This window comes from Lichenostomus cassidix, chromosome 5, assembly GCF_008360975.1.
Source record: "Lichenostomus cassidix isolate B80296 chromosome 5, HeHo_3.0, whole genome shotgun sequence".
NCBI lineage: Eukaryota > Metazoa > Chordata > Aves > Passeriformes > Meliphagidae > Lichenostomus > Lichenostomus cassidix.
Genome location: NC_139486.1, coordinates 29,181,891 through 29,205,720, shown reverse-complemented (window position 1 = coordinate 29,205,720; position 23,830 = coordinate 29,181,891). Strand labels below are relative to the sequence as shown.

General features: G+C 37.8%; 1 long non-coding RNA gene across 2 annotated transcripts; it reads right to left on the bottom strand.

Annotated features, from left to right (window-relative positions):
* Nucleotides 1–210: 210 nt before the first annotated feature.
* Nucleotides 211–22,529, bottom strand: LOC146436236 (uncharacterized). 2 transcript variants are annotated; one of them, XR_014852589.1, is made up of 4 exons: nt 22,325–22,529; nt 19,903–20,204; nt 12,727–18,434; nt 211–397 (listed from the first exon to the last, which is right to left on the bottom strand). It is a non-coding gene; the product is annotated as an uncharacterized LOC146436236 (long non-coding RNA). The 2 variants fall into 2 exon arrangements; XR_014852590.1 differs by lacking the exon at nt 211–397 and having other exon boundaries at nt 13,677–17,771; nt 22,325–22,449.
* Between the last annotated feature and the right edge of the window lie 1,301 nt (nt 22,530–23,830).

Here is a 23,830-nt window from a genome sequence, read left to right as displayed (position 1 = left end):
TTCCTTAGTATTTTGCCATGGAGAATTCATTATGCAGAACTGTGCTTTTTTACACTGAGATGATATTTTAGGCATAGACTCAAGTTCATTAAGATACTTGATTGTGTATCTGTGAATGTGAAGCAGAAATGTGAATTGTCATGGGACTTCGAAGTGTTCAAAAGCTTTATTGAATTTTGACCTTAGTGGGTTCTCAGGATTTCAAAGGCCCAGGTACTTGTAGCAGCAATTTCCCATTGTTTTTCATTTATTATTCTTTATGGAAGAAGTAAGGATGCAGCTTTTCAACAGCATTGAGTTCTGAATTAGTGTTTGGAAATAAATTTCCTTTGCTTGAAGAGGATACAGTAATTGCCCAGGCTAAAGTCACACGAGGAAGGAAAGTGGAAGTAGTTCCCTGAAGGATATGCAAAACATACAATATTGATATTAATGACATAATAGTTGAGTGGGGTTATTTAGGGTAACTTCTGAGTGCACACTTTTCATAAGTGATCAGAGAAAGGGTTTCTTTCTGAATTGTGCAGTTCGCAGTGTCCACACCTGGCTGTGCAATGCTGTGCAATGTATGCAGGCCCCAGGTGTGTCTGGCTCAGTCCTTGTAAAGTGGAGAGTTGTCCCAGACTTCAGTGTTGCCCTAAAACCATGAGTGGTCTTCTTATGGAGCTTGTTTCTGGCTTAAGTGCAAGAAAAGGCAATTGTACTGCAAACAACTGTAAAAGCTTGAACAGGTGTAATGAGCAGCTTTCTGGGGGACTGGGCACCACTTCTAAAAAAGGTGGAGGGTTTTGCTGAGGTAACTTGAGCAGAGCAGGAACTTCATTATCCTTAATGCCATCTTCCACATGTTAAACTTGACTGTTTTCAGGCACGTGGTGGCATTAGGAGAATACATTTTCAGGAGTTTGGGAAAGTCGTGTTTTCTTCCTAGCAGTGGTTGGAAAGTTCTTGAGGCTTTGATTTGAAATGTGAGATCAGGTTTGGGACTTTTTACCTCCAAAGCTTTTTAGTTCTGTTTCTTTTTAATTTTTGGTAAAGGATGAGCTTTGTAATTTTCACCAAAATAGTTTTTTATGATCAATCTACATTTTCTTACAAGAAAGAGTAGGTAGGAGAAGTGAAGTTGTCTAAAACTGTAATTTTGATCTACATGGTTTGTTTTCCAATGGCAATATTTGCTTAGGATTTAGCATCTCTATTCTAGTGAACAACAATATCCAGTTGTTAAACTAAATGTATTTAAATTTTTAAAAATTTAATTACTTAAAAAAGACAGAATGTTTAAATGAGCAAAGTCATTGTTAAAATATATTTTCAAAATTCTCTTCAAACATTATTGCAAAGAATTATTAGAGCAGTGCGTAAAAACCTAGTAAAAAAAAATCATTCTGAGGGCAAGATCCTCTAAGGGTATGAACTGGAGGAAAAGATAAAAGATTTATTTATTTTATTGTTTCAAAGCTGTATGATAACAAATCCATTAAGTACCTTTGAGTAAAACTAAGGAGATTTAAAGAGAGTAGAAAAAACTACTGTTTTTTCTTCATATTTATTTAGCCAGTCCTTACATGAATTGCCTCATTTTCCTCTTATACTGAACCTGTAAAATAACTAGGTTACAACTTTCCAGACTTGTTTAGAGTCTGGTTTAGGAATGGCTCAACCCTTGGATGCTGATGTGCTAATGTGAAAATGATACAATGGCAATGTCCTGTTCATTTCTGTGATAGCCAGAAAAAGAAAGGTAAAGAGCAATTTACTTTGGGTTCTGTCATCCATATATAACTGAACTAATGCTATATAAATATGGGTCATTTTCCACCTGTGACTGAAATAATCCAGTAAGTGCAGGTTTTGGTATTATCAAAGAAAATAGCTTGGTAACACTCAGAGCACAGTCTGCTTTTGCTTTAGTCTGTATGGACTTTGAAAGGGCTTGGCAAAGGTGGTGGGTGGAAGTCAAGTCTAAAATGCTCAGCAGTTTTGCCTAGGGGAAAAGAAGGGACAACCTGAAGGTCTCAATAAGCAGTTTACAATAATAAATGTAAGACATACAATATATATAATCTAAAATATATAGTAAACTTCTAAAGATAAGGCTGTTAATTTTTGCTGACCTACACTGTATTTGTTTTAGTAGTGGACACCAAGTACTGCTCTGTGTGTTCGATAAGGCAGGACCTAACTTCCTTTGGAAGAGAAGGAAGCACCAGCAGTTTACCTTCCCTCTTGTAAAGGATCTTGCCATTTCTTGGCATGTAAAAGGCTATGGACCCTGAAGAGAAGTATTCTCATGAAGAGTAGAAGTAAAGTTTTTTTTTAACAGAATGACTTTGCTGACAGGACAAGAGAGACCAGTTTTCTGAAATCACTGAATTCATTCTAAAAGACCTTGAGGTGGTGGTGGTTACATGCTGGTTAAACATAGTGACATACAGTTCTGTTGAAGCAAGAAGGTAATACTTGAAATCTTGCAGCAAGCAGACAAAAGTGAATGTCCTGGTCAACAAATGAACCACAGCCCACAGCAGTCAGGAAGCTGGGAGTGTTGTTACATGACGGCAGAGTTTCCTTTGTCAAATGTGGTGATCCTCTCATGAGAGACAATTGAGTGCATTTGTGGGAGTTTGGAGGCTGTTTTTATGGCCCCTAGTGCTTCCTTTGCTATACAGTTTCTCAAGTGTAGTTCTTTTTACAATCCTTTTTCTTGGAGTATTTGTTGCTTAGGTACCTGTAGGCCAAGCCCAATAACAGTGTAATGCTCATGTGCTATAATGTTATAATGTTTTCAAAGAATGTTGTTTCCTTTGCAAAGTGGGGAAGAATGTTCTTGAAAGGCTTTCAGCTAAGAATCCTCTCTAAGTCCATGTATTTTCCTGGCTTTTGGGAGGTATCTGAAAAAGTACAATACTCAAACTTACAAAACTTGCAAACATGAGCATCTACAAAATGGCTTTGTTGAAGAGAGAGAAACAATAATTGCAATTACTGCCTCTCAGTTTCTAAATAGTAGTATTTCAGACTTAACACTACTACAGTAATGAGAAAGTGATTTTTTTCCCCACTCCTATGGTAGATAACAGGGACAGATCATCTCTCTGGGCTTTGCTCTGGCAGGGCTTTAGCTTAATCTGTCCAATATGAGGGATAATGTAATATGTTGCTATTAAGAAAGATAGTATATTTCATTTAGCTTCCATTATGATTTTCACTCACCTTGGAAAAGGAGTAAGGGCAAAAATATTTGAATCAAATAATAACTTTAATTAAGTGTAATACAGAGTAGCCTGTTGCTGTACTGCTGCATCTGGAAAACAAGATTCAAAAAGAAGCTGAGGAAGAGTTGTGTCAGCTCTAGGTAAGAAACTTTCCAGAGTTCACACGTTATCTTTCTGCTTTAGAAACACCATGAGAGCAGAGCATGTTTCTGTATGAGTATGTTCTAAGAAAATGTAGACCAAAACAAAAAGGTGAGCCAGCTGCTGGCAATTACATAGCTCATCTATAGATGCCAGTGAAAAAAGTTATATGCAATAACAGTGCATGTTTGCCTAATCAAACATTAGAAATTTTGTGGTTCCAGAGAACAGCATAAAAGAAGAAAGCTGGATTGCCAAATAAGGATCAGGAATACATCAGTCCTGGCACCATTTGCAAGAGATAAAAAGAAGCCGCTCTTATTGCATTTATCAAGTGTGAATTCCTAAATTGCTGCAACCCACTGTAAGAGAAGCCCTGCTACGCATCTAGAGACGCTTCAGCATCCTGCTGTGCTAGTCTGACATCTCTTGTGTGTCAAGAGCACTTATTTTTAGATGGGACAGTCGTTAGGGACAGAACGTATCTTAACTACTGTAAAGGAAGAAAGGAAGTAGTTCAGGGGCAGCAGAAGTGGATAGGGAGAAGCTCAGTATAGAGGCAAAAAGATTCTGTTTCTGACCAAAAGTGACAGCAGTTTAGGCTTGCCCTATTTTTTGGAGTGATTTTTGGCAGCAGCAGTCATGTCCTGTTGGGCAATACCCTGTTTTCTAAAATGAGACCATGTTTTGCAAGCTGAGTCAGAGAGGGGAGAAATCGACTCACCGATAATCCTCCTCTGCTGAGGACACATACAAGAACATTGAAACAGGACTAACTGGGCTGAAGAAAAGCTCAGCTGTGGAAATGTCTTGCTGTCTGTCTCTGACAACCTCTGGAAATGGGATCAGAGTTAAATAAAAAATTGCTGTATTGTAATGTATGCAATGTAATATATGATCTAAATTTGAAAACAATTCATGCAAATCCAAATATTTCTCTGTATAGCTCTGAATCAAACCTAATAATGACTAAATTTAAGATAAGAAGAGATAATGGTTTTGCATATGAGAAAGATAGTGAAAATTACTATTCTTTGATTAAAATATTTACTGAAACTAAAGTCTTTATTAGGAGTTTCGTTGTTTCATACAGATTTTGGAGGAGAATGCTACATGCTCACCTTCAAGAAAATTTTGAGGTCTTATTTTGCAGACTGTTTTTTTTACTGAGAGCCTACTGTGTATTGATCGGGATTTTCTTATCTCTGTTGGTGTGTAGTAGTGAAAAATCTTGTGGAGACCAAGGCCAGAACCCATGGTATCTGCTCAATTCTGTATTATAACTTTGTATCTAAACTGTTGCAATGACTGATTTACATAGACTTTAAGTGATCAGCTATGGGATTTCAAACTGAAAATAAATTTAGTTATTTGGAAACTTCTGTGGGATATTGTTTTAGGGAACACTGTGATGCTAGATGTGATAACAGTTTCCCAAAACAGTGCTTTTCCCAAAACATTACATTAATATTGCAATTTGCTGGTTGCTTATTTAAAAACAAACAAAAGCTTTTCAACTACTTGCCTTTAGTAACGTACTTTTTCCTTACATGAATTATATATTTTTAGAAAGTCAAGGATGAAATAGAAAGTAAAAGGTGCAGTATAAAAAAACCACCAAAACTAAACAAAAAAAAATCAACCAAAAAAAAACCCCACACCAACATATTTGATTTTTTAAAATTACTGGGTTCTTTTGTCTTATTTGTTGATTCAATTATCACTGAAAGGAATTTAAAATTTGGAGTTTCACACAAAATGAAAATACGAAGCTGTGACCAGCTCTGATCAAATATATTTGGATGGTGAACTGTTCCTCCACCACCACTTGAGTTCCAGTTTTGAAAACTGATCAACCTCTTGCAGAAGTGGGTGATTCACTATAATCTTCATAAACTTCAAGCTATTCAAATTGCCCTCCATGCCTTGCTTTCCTGTCCTGATAAAAGATGTAGTATCATGCTGCTTTTTCCTTGTCCAGACCTTCCATGTTTCAGGCACCTGCTAGTTTTACTCAGAGCTAAGAAATGCTAAGAAATTTTCACAGGCTCAGTTCTTTATCTCATTTGATCTCTAATGTACTATGAACTAATCTTGCTCCTGCATACACGGATACTTCAGTGATGGGACAGTTGTCCTAGATTGCTCCCTGCTCCTGCAATGTTCACCCACTGGCGTTCTGTCAGTCTGAGCTGCGTAATGAGATGAGACACTGAGGACAGCTGCTGCTCCTGACTCGTCTCGGTGCTCAGTACCTTCCTGTAATTCTGAGTTGAAACAATCATTTTAAGTTGGAAACAAATACTGAGCAAATACAGCAGGTATAATATTTTAAATTTTATGTATTGAAACATGAGTGTAAGTGGAAGTACACATGCACACCTTGTGTAGCAGTAAATTTATATCAAGCTGATTCTAAAGAGAATCTCTTACCATAATCACAAATGTGCTTGGTTTTGTCAGTATGAAGCTTGAGATTTTATATAAATTTAAGGTAAACCCTATTTTTTAAATTATTTGTTTAAACCAGGTTTTTGATATTATTTCATTATAAGGAGGAACTAGAAGTAAATATGTACCCATGCTTTCTCTCTATGTAAATGTGCAAAAAGCCTTTCAATTTAAACAACTTAAAAGGGTTTGTCCCACAAATATAAAGTTATTCTATTTGGATTGATTTTATTACATTTAGAAATGATGCCTCGTAGTATTCCAAAATGAATATAGTGCAATAAAGTGCCAATACAAGTGATTGGTATATTGGAGGAGGATGTATGAAGAAGGCAATCCTTCTCTTACATTTCTGAATTCTGCCAGCAAAGGAGAGTGCTAGAGGAATGCATGGTTCACCCAAGCTAATGAGGGTTTGGGTCAAGAGTATTTATCTTGATTCTCCTAGACCTGAGCTATAGATGCTAAATACACACACATATAAAGTTGTCCTAAAAATCGCTACCCAAACTTTTGTGTAAGGGATTGCATGACTGTGAGTAACTGGAACCTGGAAGGGAATAGGTAGAAACTGGTGAGACCATTAGATCAGGGGTGCATAATATGCCATGAGCACAGTGTGAAGAGATGCCCAGAAATGTGTATCAGTATGCTAAATATATACCTCAGTGGTTTAGCTTTAATTTACGAATGTAACAACAGCTCCGTGTTTCTTCTGGCAAGATCTTTTAAATGAGCTATAAATATATCTGCTTTGATAAAATATTTTCACAGTTGGCACCTGTCTCCACCTCAGGCTACTTTTCTCCTTTGAGAAGTGAGGGAGGCAACTGTGTTTGTGACTCTTCTCATACTGATGCCTGCAGAGCCAAGCTCTCTTCCTCAAGTCAACCAGAAAAGCCTTAGTAGGAATCTTCCCCTAGCCTCTGCCCTCTGTCTCTCTTCACTGTTGATATGAACTTCTTTTTCTCAGCTTGGAAACTTTGCTGAATTAGTTTTGCAGCTTTCTGCAGTCTAGATATAGCCACATTCAACACACTGTCGAAGGGAAAGACATAAGCCTTGCTTGCATTTGGGAGAGCAATGAGCCTCTGAGAGATTAATGTGAAAAAGAATGGATGTGGTCCTAAGTAGAAATCTGTACAAGGGTAATTGGCCTAAAGCGTCAAACTGCCACTGCCCGACTCAGTGTCAGCCATGTACATCAAGGTCACTCCTAAGCCACTCGACCCTCTGGCATTAGGTAGGAGATATATACAGATTCCCAGGTTATGGTTTTAGATTTGGATACATGCTGTGTATTCACAAAAGTTTTGGTTTGGGTAGGAGTTTTCAGAGCTAGCTCTAAGCTGTATGGATATCAATATCTTTTCAAATCAGCAGTCTTGGAGACAAGGAACAATTATTCATAACAATCTTTTGGGTAATTCTGAGAACAGGCTTGAATATGTTCATAATGTTTTCATTACATTTTTTTAACTATCACCATTTCAGATAGCCTTGTAAATTCTGCTTAAAATAGGGAAGTCCCTCACCCAATAGATCAAGAAAGACTGTACATTCTTGTCTTGCCCTAGCTCGAAGCCAGAGTTAGGACATTAATATATTCATAACAAAGGTGTTTGAAGACAGACATAGTTAGCTATTTAACTAGTTAGTTTAGGAAAGGCAACCAGAAATTAAGCACTAATTTGTAATATTATTTCTGTGGGTACATGCTCAGAGTGAAGATTTTGTTTGTTTGTTTTCTATTGGAAGAAAAAATCAAAGCATCTCCAACTTAACCTTAAGGGCCTGTTCAGCAAATAGAAGACTGAAGATGTAGTTTCACTATAGTGTCACTATAGTTTCACTATAGTTTTGCTATGTCCTGTGAAGTTTCTTTATTTGAATTTGTTCTTTTGCTTAAGTTGACTGTGGGTTTAAAATTTCAGCTGTCAAGCTGTCAGGCTTGACAGCAGTACTATAACTGTGAATATCATGACACCCTAATACTCAAATTTTCAACCAAAATATTTATTCCAGTGATGGAATAAATTTATGGAAAAAAAGAAACCCACTTCTTCATATGCACTGTGAAAAAAAAGATGTTGACATAGTTCAAATCAACATATATTTACATTGACTATAAAATGTTTTGTTAAACTAAATGCTCAACTTATTTTGTGACAGAGACTTTCTTTGAGATATCTTCACAAGAAGAAAGCTACTTAGAATACCTTACAGCATTTCACTCTGATATGATTTAATACAGTCTAAGCAGATTTTAACACAATTTTCTGAAGCATAAACACAGTTGAATTACAAAAAGCTGTCTATACAACAGCATTTGTTAAATGCCTTTAAAAAATTACCAAATGCACTAACAGAAATGCATGCTTAACATTCCCCGGAAATCATAAAATGTTCTTGTTACCTTGGAAAATGATGGCAAAGACAAAATTAAGGAAATTGGAGGATTTGAGGAAGTGCTTGTACAATGAAAATAAGCAGAAACTTTTGCATAGGGGTTTTGGGACATATTTTCCTCCCTGTTTGGTTGTTTCCTGTTTGTTTGGTATGCCTATACCAAAATCACAGAATCACAGAATATTTTGGGTTGAAAGGGTCTCACAAGAACCATTGAAGTCCATGTCCTGGCCCTGCACAGCACCATCCCCAAGAGTCACACCCTGTGCCTGAAAGCATTGTCCAAACGTTTCTTGAGCTCTGTCAGGCTTGTGCTGTGACCACTGCCCTGGGGAGCCTGTTCAGTGCCCAGCCAGCCTCTGGGTGAGGAACTTTTTCCTGTTGTCCAGTCTGAACCTTCCTTGACTCAGCTTCATGCCATATGAATGACATGAAGAATACATTCTTTCCCGGTGGTCACAGTGGAGATTTCTGTAAGATAACTGCAAAACTTTTCTAGACCTCCTTATTTTTCTATTCCTGTCATGGAAGGAATGGAGAGACTAATTTTTAATATCTCCAAGTGTGTCATATGTCTCCTCCAAAAGTTTTTACTAATCAAAGCATGCATTAGCATCTGTCTTTAGTTTCTCTGCCTCATGCTTTTTGTAGTTGAGATCAGAAGAAACTTTACAGTATGATATCAGGAAGCAGCAAAAATTCAGCCAGTTAATCCACACCTTCCTTTCCTTGATCCCTTCTCTGATCTGTTTTCATTAACAGGAATAGTGGAAACAGCATTAGTATGTTAGTATGAGATATTAGTATGATCACTATGAAATTAGTCCATGAGTAACACTCTCTAGATAAAGCCGTACTGTTCAAAAAAATATTCTTTCTGATCATCTTTTAAATGCTTTGTAAACAGAATTTGTCTGAAGAAATGGAACTGTGTATGTTGCTCATACACCCAGAGTTACTATTATTTTTCATGTCACTATTTACTCTGTCATGATTTTGAATTACAGGTGCCTCCAGTTGTTCATGTATTTCATTAACGTCTGATTTAGAGCATTCTGTTTAGCTCAATAATACTCTGCCACATGCAGGGATCTCTCATTAGGCTGAGTAATACTGCTTTTTACTATCCCAACTTTTGCTTCCTTCTCTCTCCTTGATGCTTAACCCCTTTATCACCTTGTATATATAACTAGTTAACAGCAGTCATCTGATAACCAAGAGTGTTAACAGATAAGAGCATAATTAAGAGTTAAGAGCATAATTCTTGGGTTCTAATTTTAAAAGGATATCCTGAGCAGTTTGTACTTTTACCATGAAATCTCAATTGTGAAATATTAAAAATGAAACATTGAGACATGTCTCAGTATTTTAGATATGATCAATTTATCTTTCTATTGCAACCTTTTTCTAGGTTTATTTAGTTGCTGGGCATCTCACAAGATCATCAGAAAATGGCAGGTTGTGTTTTTGATTGTGTGGTGTTATCATACTCATAAATACATCTGCAATTCTCCAGACTGCTGAAAGAATGAGCAAGGCAGAAATAAAATACTCTGACAGCTCACAACACATCTCAGTCATTGGGGAGATAGCTGTTAATAGTCTTGGTGGATAATAGGCTTGATGGATCTGTTAAATAAAGCACATAGTCTCAACGCTCATCACAGGGAGTAGGTGATAACGAAAAGAACCAGCAGATATGTAAACTCAATTAACCTGCTACTAGTTGTGTGCAACCTATTCCTCATTAAGCCAGAAAAAAAGTAATGTTGACAACCTGAGATGTTCTGCAGCTTTATGGACTAGTCATATTCTAATTCTTGGGGTTTTGTTAATGTATTATATTCCAAAAATATTATATCTCAAATATTAATTTTATTCTTTATCTATAGCCACATTTTATCATGCATTGAAGAGACATTGAAACTTATCTCTCTAGAGCTGTGTTAAAAGTTTGCATCCAAGTTGTTCTAGTCTAGGATGCTACTCATTAAAGTGAATCTGGCATTTTTCTTTCTTTGTCAGGAAGTTTCCCCAGAAGGCATGGTGACTTGGTATTTTTTAAATTAGGCTTTTGTTAAATAGAGGAAATACATCTTTCTTGGATGAAAATATCTTTCCCATCCCCTCAAAAAAAAAAAAAAAAAAAAAAAAAAAGAAAAATTCAAAAAAAGAGTTTTATCTATATATCTCTACATCCACTTGCAGTCAAAATTAACCCTTCTTTTCCATGTCAGTGGTTTCAGATGGCAGACGGCAACTGCTAAGTGTAGAGATTATTTTACCTCATTGTGCTGGTGTTTCTTGGCTGGCCCATAGGCATAGCCTTGTGTGCCCTGCATGGATTCCTTTCTCCTCTCACAGCTCTAACAGGAGCTGATGAATTAAATGAAGTGTTGCTGAAGGGCGCCTGGCAGGGGAGGCAGCATGCTCAGAATGCTTGCAATGGCCAACTCCTGTGTTGGGCAATGGAGACAGCTCTGCAGCAGACAAGCTTCCAGCTGTAGGCTGCTGGATTTCATAGTTTACTCTGTTAATCCTTGTTTTTCAAACAACCTAAACAAGTCTAAATTCAAACAAATCTAAACAACCTTTTCTTAGTTTCTAGCTGTGTGAATTTCTCTTGAGCATGTCACAGAAGCCTTAACAATCCAGAGGTTTGTCTCCTGAAATATACAATGGAAGTTGTAGCTATTGTTTTGAAAATGAGCAATGATGCCTTGTACTTGGAGAAGGTAGCTTACTTGAAAAAGGTAGATATACATGCATTTCTCAGGTTTTGAATCCAGTGTCAAAACCTAATTAATTAGAAAAGTTTGAAAACAGGAGGATAGAGCAGCCAAGGTTATATTGAGGAGCTAGACTTGAATGTAAGTAAGAATGAGGTTATAGGGCTGATGAGACATTGTTGAAAGACTTAAAGGAAAACAGTGCACCCAGGAATGATACTTATCTCCAACAGGATTGTGGAATCCTGTTACTCCTATGACAGGAATATTGGTGAAAGTAAAGACACCACCTTGCTGGGGAAAAAGCATGATGATGCTATATGATGTCACTTCTGAAATTCATCTTCCTTTTTTAAATCTCCCTGAAACGTTCGTGCAAAGACAATTCAGTATATCATGTTGCAAAGTCAAACACCTGACGTCAGGAAATTTCTCTTAGAGTTACCGATTAAGAAAAAAATAAATAACCGCATGTGTTTTCCTCACAAGGGGTTTTTGGTGTCACTCTGGGTACAGGGACATGCTCTGGGTGTGATGCTTTGGACTTTAATTTTAATCAAATCTATTCCAGAGCTTTCCATATGTGGAGATTAACACATAATCTTGTTCTGCAGGACCCTTGGAAAACTCTATGGTGAAAAAGGGTACAGAAAAATGCCAGAGGAAACCAGAGTCCATCTTGTCTAGCCTGCAGCTTAGAGAACCATCTCCAAGGCCAGTTTACAGAATTTATGTAGTGCAGTTACTCGTTAAAGTACTGAAAGGGAAGAATAGATAGAGAAACAAGCCCTTAATATTACTCATTTCCTCTTTTTGAGGATGCACCTGTTCATCAGGGTATAGTGAGAGATTCAATCCTGTGTGTAACTACCTATAATTACTCTTGTAATAGCCTGGAACTGCCTTGAACTTGGTTCTGAGAGGTATGATATGTATTTCTACCTCAGAAGGAACACAATAAGATTACATATGCTATTTACCAATAAGCTACTGCAATCAAAAAGTCATTGGAAAATAAAGTTGGCCCTAACTGATGCCTTTTTGAGCCTTTAAAAAGTGGTTTCAGACTGTGAATCCAGACTGGCAAAAAAGAGCCTATAAGTTTGAAGATGAATGGTATTTCAGAAATACCCTTGTCCTCATTTAGTCCCAACCTTCAAGCATCATCTTATGCTGAATTGGGTGATGTTGCACAGGAGAAATTTAATATTTTAGAGGATAGGATCAGAGAAAACACAATGCTGACTGAAGTGATTCATGGGGAGTTTTTTTGCTGATTCTGCTCTCTGAAACATTTAACTTCCCCTGTGTATCTAAACTTAACATGGGAGCTGTGAATTCTGCTAGGGCAGAGCAGACAGGTAAAACTTAGACATTAAACTTTCATCTAACATTCATGTTAATATAAAAGGTGGAAATATGAGATTTAGATTTGGCACAGTATGTGTTCTTGATATTAAAAATAAGAGAAATAAATGTACCCAAACTCAAACCATAAAATTAGTACGTGGCTCATGTAATGGACTCCCTTTGGGGAGGCTTCTAAGTGCTGGAATGAAACCATATTTTTTGTTTAACTTATTTACACAAACAGAATGACTCAGATATTTTCTCTTTTCTCCCTCTTTTATGGGTCCACTGTAGTCAAACAGAATCGAAACAAACTTCTGAAAAATCAGATTTTTCATAGAAAGCTGATTTTGGAGTATCTGTCTGTGGTTACTTTTTGTTCTGCATTGAAATGCACCTTCTAAAAATCAAAGCTGTAATTAGATTACCTTCTCAATCACAAATGTTACTGTGTGACTTCCAACAGTGATTGCATTGGCTGGTAATATGGAGCCTTCAATGTACAAACATCTTTAAGTTGCTGCTCAAGCCTAGCAGGTACATCCTGGGAGTACTGGAGCATTGCTGGTTGGCTCTTCGTGTCACTGCTGGTGCACATCCAGTTGGTACCTCAGGCTGTGTCTGTGATGCTGAGTCCCAGGAGGATTTGTGAGAAGTACACTGGGAATTAGAATGTTGAGTGAACTCCATGAGCATCTCTTTTATTTCCCCTTCCCTCCCCAACGCTCTTAAAAATTAGTAGGTGATCGCTCAAATCCTTTTGGATTGCAATGAGTTTTGGAGCCCAGCAATCAATACAGATGTGAATGTCTGTCAGAATATTCTTTTCTCTTTCCTTTCACTCTTAATGTGCCATCCATCTTTATTCTCTATTACTCTTCGCTCTGTTTTTTTCCTGTTTTTACTGGGTTTTTTGTTTAGTTCATAATAATTTGCATCCTCCTTCTTTTTCATGCAAGATTTCTTTTTTAATCTGAGGTTTTGTTAATTGATTTTATCTTCCTTCATGATGTTTTCTACCTTCTCCATTACACAATTTACTTTCTTGAAGTCTGTTTTATATTTAAAAAGCTGCTTTTATGCCTGACATAACAGTGGTAAAATTCCTTGTGCTAAGTGTGTCTTAAGGGGTTGTTGCATTTTGTTTTGTGTTGTTGTGTTTTGGTTTTTTGTTGTGTTGTGTTTTGGATCACAATCTGTTAAACCTTATGTTATTAAGTTTACTTGTTCAGCCATACTTGATCAGATTTTGGACTGCGTCCTATTTTTTATTGTTTCCTTGTTGGAATGGGCATCCAGCATTAAGTGTTCTAGGCTGGTGGTCTCCCAACTTCTTTGACTGCATACCTGTGTCAGTAAAATTTTTTGAATAGGCACACCCAATCTATGTATATTTATTAATGTATAACTTATGTATGAATGCTACTGTAATAACACATTTTGTACACTATAAAACACATAAAACCACAAAATTAGAAAGTGAATGAGATAAACACAATTTAAAAAATTATTTTGTCTATTAATGGTACAAAGACTATTTTCCTTTGTACCATTAAGGATTGTCTTGTGCATCCCCTCGGGTCATTGCATCCCACCTAGAACCCACAGTTCTAGATATTCCCTAAAGAAGCATTGGTTGTCCCAAACATACTTCCTCCAAAGAACACCTGAGTTCCATAAGTGTTCTTAGTTTGTTGTTGTTTTTCTGTTATTGATAAAGGAGGCAGATTTTGTTACAGCTCCAGAATAGTTAGAACAGCAGTAGAGTTAGCTGAAACAATAATTCCTCTTCATTCATCTTCCTCACCTCCACTTTTTTACTTTTCTTGTGTGATTTTTGCCCATCCTTTTAAAGTAAACAATAAAATACATTTACAAACCAGTCACCCTCTTACACAAGCTCATTTACAATTCTGCTACTAGGTTAGAAATCCTGTTGTGCTCTAAACAGTCCACACTTTTGTTAGTGGTGTAAAAAAACCCCTTTTAACCTCATCTGGCAGAACATCTTCAGTAGTTCTGTGCTGGTATTGGAAACTCTTTAGCACTGCATTGCTAGTGTGTAATTCTACAGTGAAAAATTATCTCCCTTTGACTGTTGAAGGGCTTTATTCTGAAAGATGGCAGGTATTTCAGGATGAGTAGCACCACTGCCCTTCTTTACCAATATTCCTCTGCTCTTTAATGACAGACAAAAAAACTCCCAAAAAACAACTAGAATCTCCCATAACGTATCTAGAGGCCATTACTAAACAAGCACTGCTTTTGTAATTCTTCAGTTTCTTGTAAGAGTAATGATGCATGACAAATAAATAATTGACAAAGCCTGAATTATAAATATACTACATATTATAATTTAAATTATTTTTTTTGCAAATAAAAGTCTATTCAAAGTCATGAGCATTCAAAAGCAATAACCTCATGTTTAACTCTACTGAAATTTTTCTTGCAGACATATTTACCCAGAATTTACCTTTTGTATCATTCTCTTCCCTAACTCAAATTTCTGGGGTACTATGTAGAACCAGAATCCTTTCCTCCTTTAGTATTCCTTTAGAGTTCCCCCATCTCACATGATTTTTTTTTACAGGTTAAGTAATTAATCTCTCATGATATATTGGTTGTTTTGCCAGCAGTGACGTTTTTATATCTAACTACATTCTCCCAACAGTTCCAGAAGCAGGAGGTAAACCAAAAATATACGTTAAGCTGTGATTTTCAAACCCCTTGTGTTTCTGTGCTCAAGATTTTATTTTTTCTTCTCATTTGAATAATACAGAGATAATTTTCCTAAAGGTAAGGCCTCCAGTATTTAATTTCCTTTTTATTAATAATTGAACTCAGAATCTCTCTCCTCTTTGGCTTCAGGTGGGTATAACTGCTGAAACCAGCAGTACTTTTTAGGGCTTTCATGCAGATCAGCTTGGAAAATATGGCTGAGCAAAGGAATTTCTTCAAATTGACAACTATTTGATCTTGTTAAAGTCATCTGTAAAACTGCATGTCCCAAAACACTAGTAGAAATGGGATGATATTTAGAAAATTTCAGGACTATAGGACTGGTGCTTAAAACACTGGTGTGGTATTTCTAAAAAGAATCTTTCTTTTTCAAATTGATCAACTATTTCCTGTTCATCAGTAAGTCAATTAACCTGTACCTCATTGCCTTATGTATAAAAGCCTCACAAGAATTTTTTGAGTTTAAAATTCACTAAGAAGCATGAACATCTCAGTTATATCAAACTGGAAGACCTCTGAAGATCCAGAAAACTACTTACTTGAGGACAGAAGCAGGTTGTTAGATAGCTGAAGACTGTAATTACAGTGCATATTCTATCTTTTTCTCTTAATGTTCAGGCTTTGAGGCCTCATGTAGTTTACATGCTTAGTTTATATGCTTTCAGGCCAACTGTTCAAATTTTCAGAATATATTTAGACATGATATTTTCAATATTCATCCTATTACTTATTTAATCTTGAATTTATTTTATGCTTGTGTGGAAATTAATCTTCTTCCTGGTGTTATAGAAATTGAATCAACAAAATAATAAGTCAGTTGCTTAGTTCTATTTGAACAGTCCAGTTTCTGCTGGGGTGTGAACTCCTACACCATCCTTTGAAGGTGACAACCTCAGCAGTTTTGTAGGGTACACAGTAATTCATAATTAATGGCCAGAATAAATATGCTAGGTATAGTTCTACCAAATAAATACTTCTTTATTCTTGGGCATTTATGCCTTCTATTTAACAATAAATAGTTGTTGTGTCCTTCTTAATTTGATAGGAAAGCAATATACATAGACAACTCTTCTTGAGCTTATTCCAAAGCCTATAAATTCAATAGGAGTTTATGAAGATTTTTGGTGCTGTTTGTATGAATTTCTTAAGCTTTCTTCTAAAGATTTTCTTTCAAAAATATAATGTTTCTGAATTTGCTATAGTTAATTCTCATTTGTCTTGCACTAGAGTACTTAGAACCTGCATTCTGAGTGCAATAGTTTAATTCTTACAGCAGCCATTTAGATAAATTTCACCTCATTTGTCATAGGCTCTTCACTTGGAATCAGCTTGACCATGAATGGCAGAAAAAGGAAACAGTGCAGAAGACAAAGTATTTATTTTCAGTTTCCAAAAGCCTTGGCACAATTTACATTTCAGAAGAGATTCTGCATTTAAGGCTTTACCTTTAAAATGGTATATTTTTTAAAGCATAATAAATTTCAGTTGTTACTTTCAAAAAGGTATGTGTAATGTGCTAAATGTAAGGTAGGCTGGAGGTGCTGCATACCCAATTCTTTGCTGCCTCTCTCTCAGCAGGAATCTAGAGAATTGGCATAGGTGTGTTTGTTCCACCTGCAGTATGTGAGATGACTTGGAATCCAAAGCAAGTAACTGTTCTTTTTTACTAATTTTTGCTGACTGCTTTGTCTTAAGGCCATTTTACCCCATTTTGAAATGCAGTCTGCTATATCTGAAATTTTCTCCATGTGAAGCTATGTCAAGTGTATATCCAATATCTTGGCCTATCCAAGTAATTTTGCACTGGCAAAAATTGCTTATCATGAGAGCTATTCCTCTGAGGGCAACCTCGTGGCCTGCTAGTTTTGATACCATTTTGCAAAGTAGGAAAACGTTTAGATTTTCCTTGTGGTGACTGTCTTTGGTTGTACTATGTGTATTATTTTAGAAAATATTTTATGGGGAAATAATTGCTTCACGAACCATTGAATTGACCTTTCTTTTTTTCCCTGAACATCTACTATGCTTAAGGCAACAGATTAAAACTGTATTTTCAGCAACATTTTCCCCAGTTGACTTAAATTATGAACTTTCACCAGTGAGATTTTACTGATGCCATCTGGTACTTTCTCTGATCTTGAATTACTGAGATTTTAGGTAGACTACCTGTTCCTTAAATATGCATTTAACCTTTTGTTTTTGACCCTTTTTTCCAGAAGTTTTCCAGGGTTTTGCAATGATTCAATGTATTTTAAAGCAGCTTTGTATTTTTAGCAAGATAAATAATTTTCCCAGAAAGTTCCAAGCCAGTCTCAGCATCTTTTAGTTCTACTCCTGAATCCGCTTACTGCAACTCCATATAACGAGGTGCAGCTACACCCTTTGTTAATAATTGAGATGTTTTAATCTAAAATCATCACACAGCTTTGCAAAATTATCATCACAAAATTATCACCACAATTGACTCATCAAGCATTTTTGTGTTCCTAATAGCATCAGCAGAATCCATTGATCTTGTAACACAACATTTCTTTGCAAAGATATATCCATCAATTGTGGCAAAGCGAATTCTCTGTGTGCACCACAGATTCAGAAAGTCTTATGTACTCATATCTGACAGCAGTGGAGTGCTTCTTATTCACTGGCAGATTTGGGTTTCAGAAGCAGGATTCAATTCTTACGTAAACTGCTAATTTCCAGTGTGACTTCATCCTGCTCAATCTTAGCTTCTCATCTGTAAAGCAATACTTCATTCCCTCCTTAGTCTATGCAGATTAAGAAATGTTGGTCCTCTTGCTTTCACACACAGCACAATCAAATGCACATGGAGAGGTTAACAGAAAAGCAAGTATTTGAGGGTTTCCTCTATTCAAGCTTAATTCCTTAGTGAAAATGCAACCAAAATAGACTGCTTCATTGCTGCTTTTGTTGTAATCATGAGACATCTGTCTCTGATTCTGGAAAACAAAAGGCAGCTGAGAAACAATCTGGGAACTCACACATTACTTTGCAGCAGCTGGTAGATTCAGATTCCTTTAGCTTCAAATTAAAAGAATTTCTCCCTAATGTCTACTCTAAACCTACTGTCTTTCAGTTTGAAGCCATTCTCCCTTGTCCTGTCATCCAGGCCCATGCAAAAAGCCCCTCTCCATCTTGTAGGCTACTTCCAGGTACTGGAAGGCCACAGTTAGGTCACCCCAAAGCCTTCCTTTCTCCAAGCTGAACAATCCCAGTTCCCTCAGCTTTTCCTCATAGAAGAGGTTCTCCATCCCTCTGATCATCTTGTTGGCCATTCTCTGGACTCGCTCCATCAGTGCTGGGGACCCCAGAGCTGATGCAGCACTGCAGGTGGGCTCCCACCAGTCTATGAAATCCTTATCACTGCCAAGTGCAGAATCTATGGCAAAAAAACCAAGAGTGCACTGAGTATGGAGGAGACTGAAGGTGGAGAGAGACATAAATCCAGATGAGGAAGCAACTTTGGCTACAAATTTCTAGGTATATATTTTGTATTCTTTCTCCCTCTCCCACTGTTCTCCTTTCTCTTCTTTAAATATCTAGGTATAAATCTACCAAATGCATATACTAATTAAATATCTACTGAGGTCTCATGTAATTTCATTACACTTCCTGAGTGATCATTCTGCTAATCTGAGTGATTTTTGTAGTTACATATAAGAAGGAAATATAATTTAAATAAAAATAATCACAAATTTCAGTTAATCGGGCAGAATTCAGCCTTTAGCACTGATGGGTTATGGAAATATTCTTAGTATAAGGTATTGCAAACCATCTTTAGTACATCTAGCAATTAGCCATTGCCTTTGGAATTGTTATATATTGGCACTGTACTAGCAGCCAGAGACTCATCAAGTATCAAAGTATGATACTATGATACTGAACAAACACACACCAAGTTTTTCTTTATATTCCATCTTTTCTGATGTTTAGGTAAGATGTGTTTTCTAACTGAAAAAACCCAAAATAAGCAGTAGAAATGAGACTCATAACTACTGATAGAAATACTGCCTTTTCAGCTTTGTAATATAGATCAGGTATCTCCCAGAGACACTGCACAGGACTTCCAACCTAGATACCTGCTGGCAACAGCTGTGGTGCTGTAGACACTTTTCTGTCCTCTTGAACTACTCCCTGTCCCTCAGTGAGTGACAGCCTGAGCAGCCCAAACGGCAGCAGTTTCCCTGGGCTGCTTTATTTCAGACTAGACTGGTTTCATGCTATGGAATGCTGGAGTCCCACCCTGCCCTGCCTGCCGTGCACTGGCTTGCGAGAGGCACACAGCCCTGCTGGAAGCACGACATTCCTCCTGTGCAGACACACAGGATCTCCTGGCACGCTCTGGGCTCTCTTTCCACTGCAAAGGGAGCAGAATGGACGTGAGAATCTCATCCTTTCTTTGGAACTGACGTGGCAAATAATACTTCTGGAGAGTGAGAGACTTGGAAGCACAAATTCCTTTCACTGCCACTCACCTCCACTTATGCTGCCTGTGCCTAAAGCTCTCAGCTTCATAACAAGATGTTTTAGCTTCACCTCTAACTCCCTGTGCCCACCTCATGATTTTACCCTTTCAGAGCACACTTAAGATGTTTTAGGTTAATTATAGAAGTGCAGCAGTACGAGTGAGTGAGAGAAAGACGCCGAGAGATGATAACAGCCTGCAATTATGTGAAGGGTTTAAATGCTGAGAAGACAAGGAATATATTAAGCATGAAACATGGGCTAGTACTAGGGTGGATGAGACATAACTAAGAAAGGGAAACACCTAATGAATTCTCTGGAAAAGTTTGCCAGACTGTGATTATTAAACTGGGAGACTCTCTTCTAGGAGAAAGATTTCTTACTTGGAAGGCTCAAAAGTTTAATAGTTTCATAGGGATAATTTCAGATTTGTGATTACTTCAGAACTGTCTTCTCTGGCTTCTCTTTGTATGTCTGCATACACACAGAGATTCATAACTGCACAGACATAGATAACGACGTATGGCTCCTTCATGACAGTGACTCCTTCATGACAGTGACTCCTTCATGACAGTGATTTTCATCATATATTGCATGTTTGGCATTCTCATCAGAACTTCTGCCCATCAACAAGACTCTTCTGCAATGCTGTCTATATTTCTAAAGATCATATAGCTCCAAACAGCTGTTGTGAGACAAAGGAGACAAAAGAAAACCTGTCAGAGTGGCATTTTCTTCTTATTCTTGAAAATGTAAAATTTCTTTCAAAGGCTACACTGGCCTGAGGCTTAAGAGAGGTAACATTTGGCTCTGTGCTAGGACAGATTTTATATGTCAACATCCATTGGATTTAGAAACAGCAGATTTTAGGCTAGAAGTTGTTCTAAAACCTGCTAGGTCAGGGTATGCTGTACATACAGTCATTTAGTATCTTATGAAAAAATTATGGATTTTATTGGGACATTTACGAAAGATAAAAAGCATAATCTGAAAGGCTGAACTAAAAAATACAGAGAGGATGTGATCCTACATATTTTCAAGTTCTGAATGCAATACTAACTACTGTAAATAATCTGAAGTCTGTTGCAATAAATGTTCTATGCTTTAAAGATTTTGAAGAATCAAGGTTATATTTTTAAGCTTTTTTTTTTTTTAAGTCAAAAGCTGAATAGCAGTTGTGAGGATTTCTGGGCATCCTAAGATCACAGTGTGATTTTTTTTTATTCACATTTTTACCATGCAGGGACTCATGGTTCTGATTTTGGCTGCAGTCACAACAGTGTCTTGTTGGTTGAATAACACATCCAGTTTTGCCTATATGTATGTGTCTCACATATATATATATATATATACACACACCTCTCTCTATATATACAGACATACATATATTTAATTTTGCTCTCCTATTAATAATCACACATTGAGGCTTCATGCTCCTATGTGTTCAGGCTGTTCCAGGGACATGCAAAGCACGTCCACTGCAGACCTGTCTGCTCTCCAGCACCCTGTGTTTCCCTTCTCTCTGGGGTCACTCCCAATAGCTAAGCCATGAGAAATGTACCCAGCATGGGGGGGAGCCTGGTCACTCAGATGTTAGACTGTTTTTCCTGTAGATGACATTACATAACACCCTTTAGGTTTTTGCTTCTCTGTTTGCTTCTCTGGTTTACTTGAGGCTGTAGTAACACTTTATTGCAGAAAGCAGAATTATTTTGGCTAAAGGAATAACTTTAACTGGGTAATTTTCAAATGGCTACACAGAAGGAAATGATATTTCAGAATTACACGTTATGTTGTGTCCTTTTCACTTGACCTTGCAATACATGGGAGTGTGTTGGTGTGTGGATTGGTGAGTTCCCAAGTGCATCAGGATCCTAACTGTGAGCCCTACTGGATTACAGATTTAAAACTTGAGGAGATAGTAGAGAAAGCAAAAATTTAGTTACAAAGTAAACAAGAAAATACAAACTGCTTCGTAGATTTTTCAGTGAGAGCTGGCTCTGTCTCTGTTTCAGGAAAGTCTGTCTCTCTCTAGCCAAAGGGAATGTAGGATGTGTCAGAGAGGGTCTGATTGGGGAGGAATTCAATGCAGCTATCAGCAGTGGACTTCTATGTAAATACTGCAACACCTCTGAACCAAGCAACAGCTGAGATAACACTGTAAACTAATCTCTAGTGCTGGCAAAGCTGGTCAATCCTTCACATTATATGGTTTCTGAAGAAAAGATGTGCCAGGGAAAAAAAGATTTAAACTATATATGGCAATTTACCATGGGGAAGAATATGCTGAGTTTTTTAAATTGAAAACAGCATATGGTATTTTTTCCTTTGAAATGGTGCTCTGTGCCGGGGTGTATTTGCTTAGAAATCCTTGCATATATATGAATTCTTATAGAAATAGGCATCGGTATCACCAAAATATTTCCAAATCTCTGTTATGTGTGCCTGATCAATTTAGACAAATTGATATACTCGCTTGGGGTCCTTATCCCCCAGTATTGATTTTGGTTGATGTTCCATCAAGACAAAGCAAATGAAGAGCCAAAGTATGTCCAGAGCAGAAGCACTGAAGCACAGTGTTTAGCAGTTTTGATCTTTCGAGGTCACTGTATTTCACAGTCCTACACAGTCTTTCTTAGGTGGAAAAAAAGAGCAATATATACATACATATATATATATATATATACATATATATATATATACAGAGATATATACATGCATATAAAATATATATGTGCATATATATTTATATATACTAATGTATTAAATATACATACACAACTCTGTACACAAACAGTGTCTCACCTGGAACAGGTTCTCTTTCCTTGAGGCATTTAAAGAAAAGCAGGAGCTATTAATGTCCAAGAAGTTTGCTGCTACCATCTCTTTCAGAGTTGTGGTCATAATTGGGCACAAACCCAAGATAAACTGGGGTTGGGGTGGAGCTAACCACCTCATTAATTGGGCTAGAAACAAGGAAACTGATTCCACAATCTCTGATTTCAGAAGAAATTAAAGTCTGAGGGTCTCTGACGCCCCCTTTGGATATTGTTTAGAAACAAATAGCAATTTCCAGTTGTCGTGCACTTTGTCAGAGCCAAACCACAGTGCAAAGATTGCTCTTATACCAACTCCTCTCAAGCCCCCAGGCTGCAGGTTGTGTTGCATTCACAAGCTCTTTCCTTCCACCTGATTTAAGATGTATAAAACTATGTGATGGCTGCCAGCCCTTGTATGGCATCTCATAAACTGGACCTGTGTTTAAAGCAGTTGATCCACCTGAGTGTTCCACTCTTTACTTTGAATCTCACCATTCCCTTCTGTCCCAAACCCCAATTCTCCCCTCTCCATCCTGGCATTGTGTCACAGGCAGACATGGGGCAGTTTACAAGCTGAGCTCCTGGAGGACACTGTAGTCCACATTATAACGAGTTTCTCTGGGACATGAGTTGACAATCTCTGCTTTCACATACCAGGCCAAACCCACTCAAGGGATGCCTCTCCAGTCTTTCTATTTTTAACAAACAAAAAAAAAGTCCTGAAGACACATGGATTTTCTAGGTTCCACCGCTGGAACAAATTATCAATGTGGATGTTTCAACAACTGAGCAGGAAAACAACTGTCACATTACATTAATACCATAGCTGTTTTTTGTCCAAGCTATTCCCATATCTTGTCCTCTGCCCTAGACATAGCATTATCTCTTGGTGATCTGGAGTGCACTAAAAGAACAAAAATGAGGAGTATAAGTATGTGCATATTAACATAAATGAGCACATCCCGTTTTGCGCTATAGATGTCAGCCAAAAGCAGAGAAAAGGGTGATTTTTGCAGCGTGTGCTCATCAAAGTTTAAAAGAAATTGAGTACGCACTGCTCCTTCCTAAGGCAACACAGAACGCAGATGCTGCCTCCATGCAGGAGAGGAGCCTCAGTTGTTGGTACCCAAGCAACCTCATCGCTCGTTGATTAAACAGGAGCTCGAATGGCCCTTTTTTCCCCGTGGAAAAATGAAAAGCCCCGGGAGAGAGCACCCGCGCGGCTTCCCTCGCACCCTGGCCAAGCCCGAGCATCACGAGTTCGCGGCGCCGCTCCGCTCGGGCCCCGGCGGGAGCTGACCCCGGGCCGAGGCGGGCTGCGGGCGAGCGGGGGCACCTTGCCGGCCCCTGTCCGGCGGCGCTGACCCCCGGGGGCTGCTGGGCTCCCTATTTGGCCATGCGGCGGCCGGGGCCGCGCTGCCCCGCGCCTGCCTTACATGGGCCGGGCGGCCGCGGCGCGCCGGGGCTGGCCCGGCTCCATTCATGGCTGCGC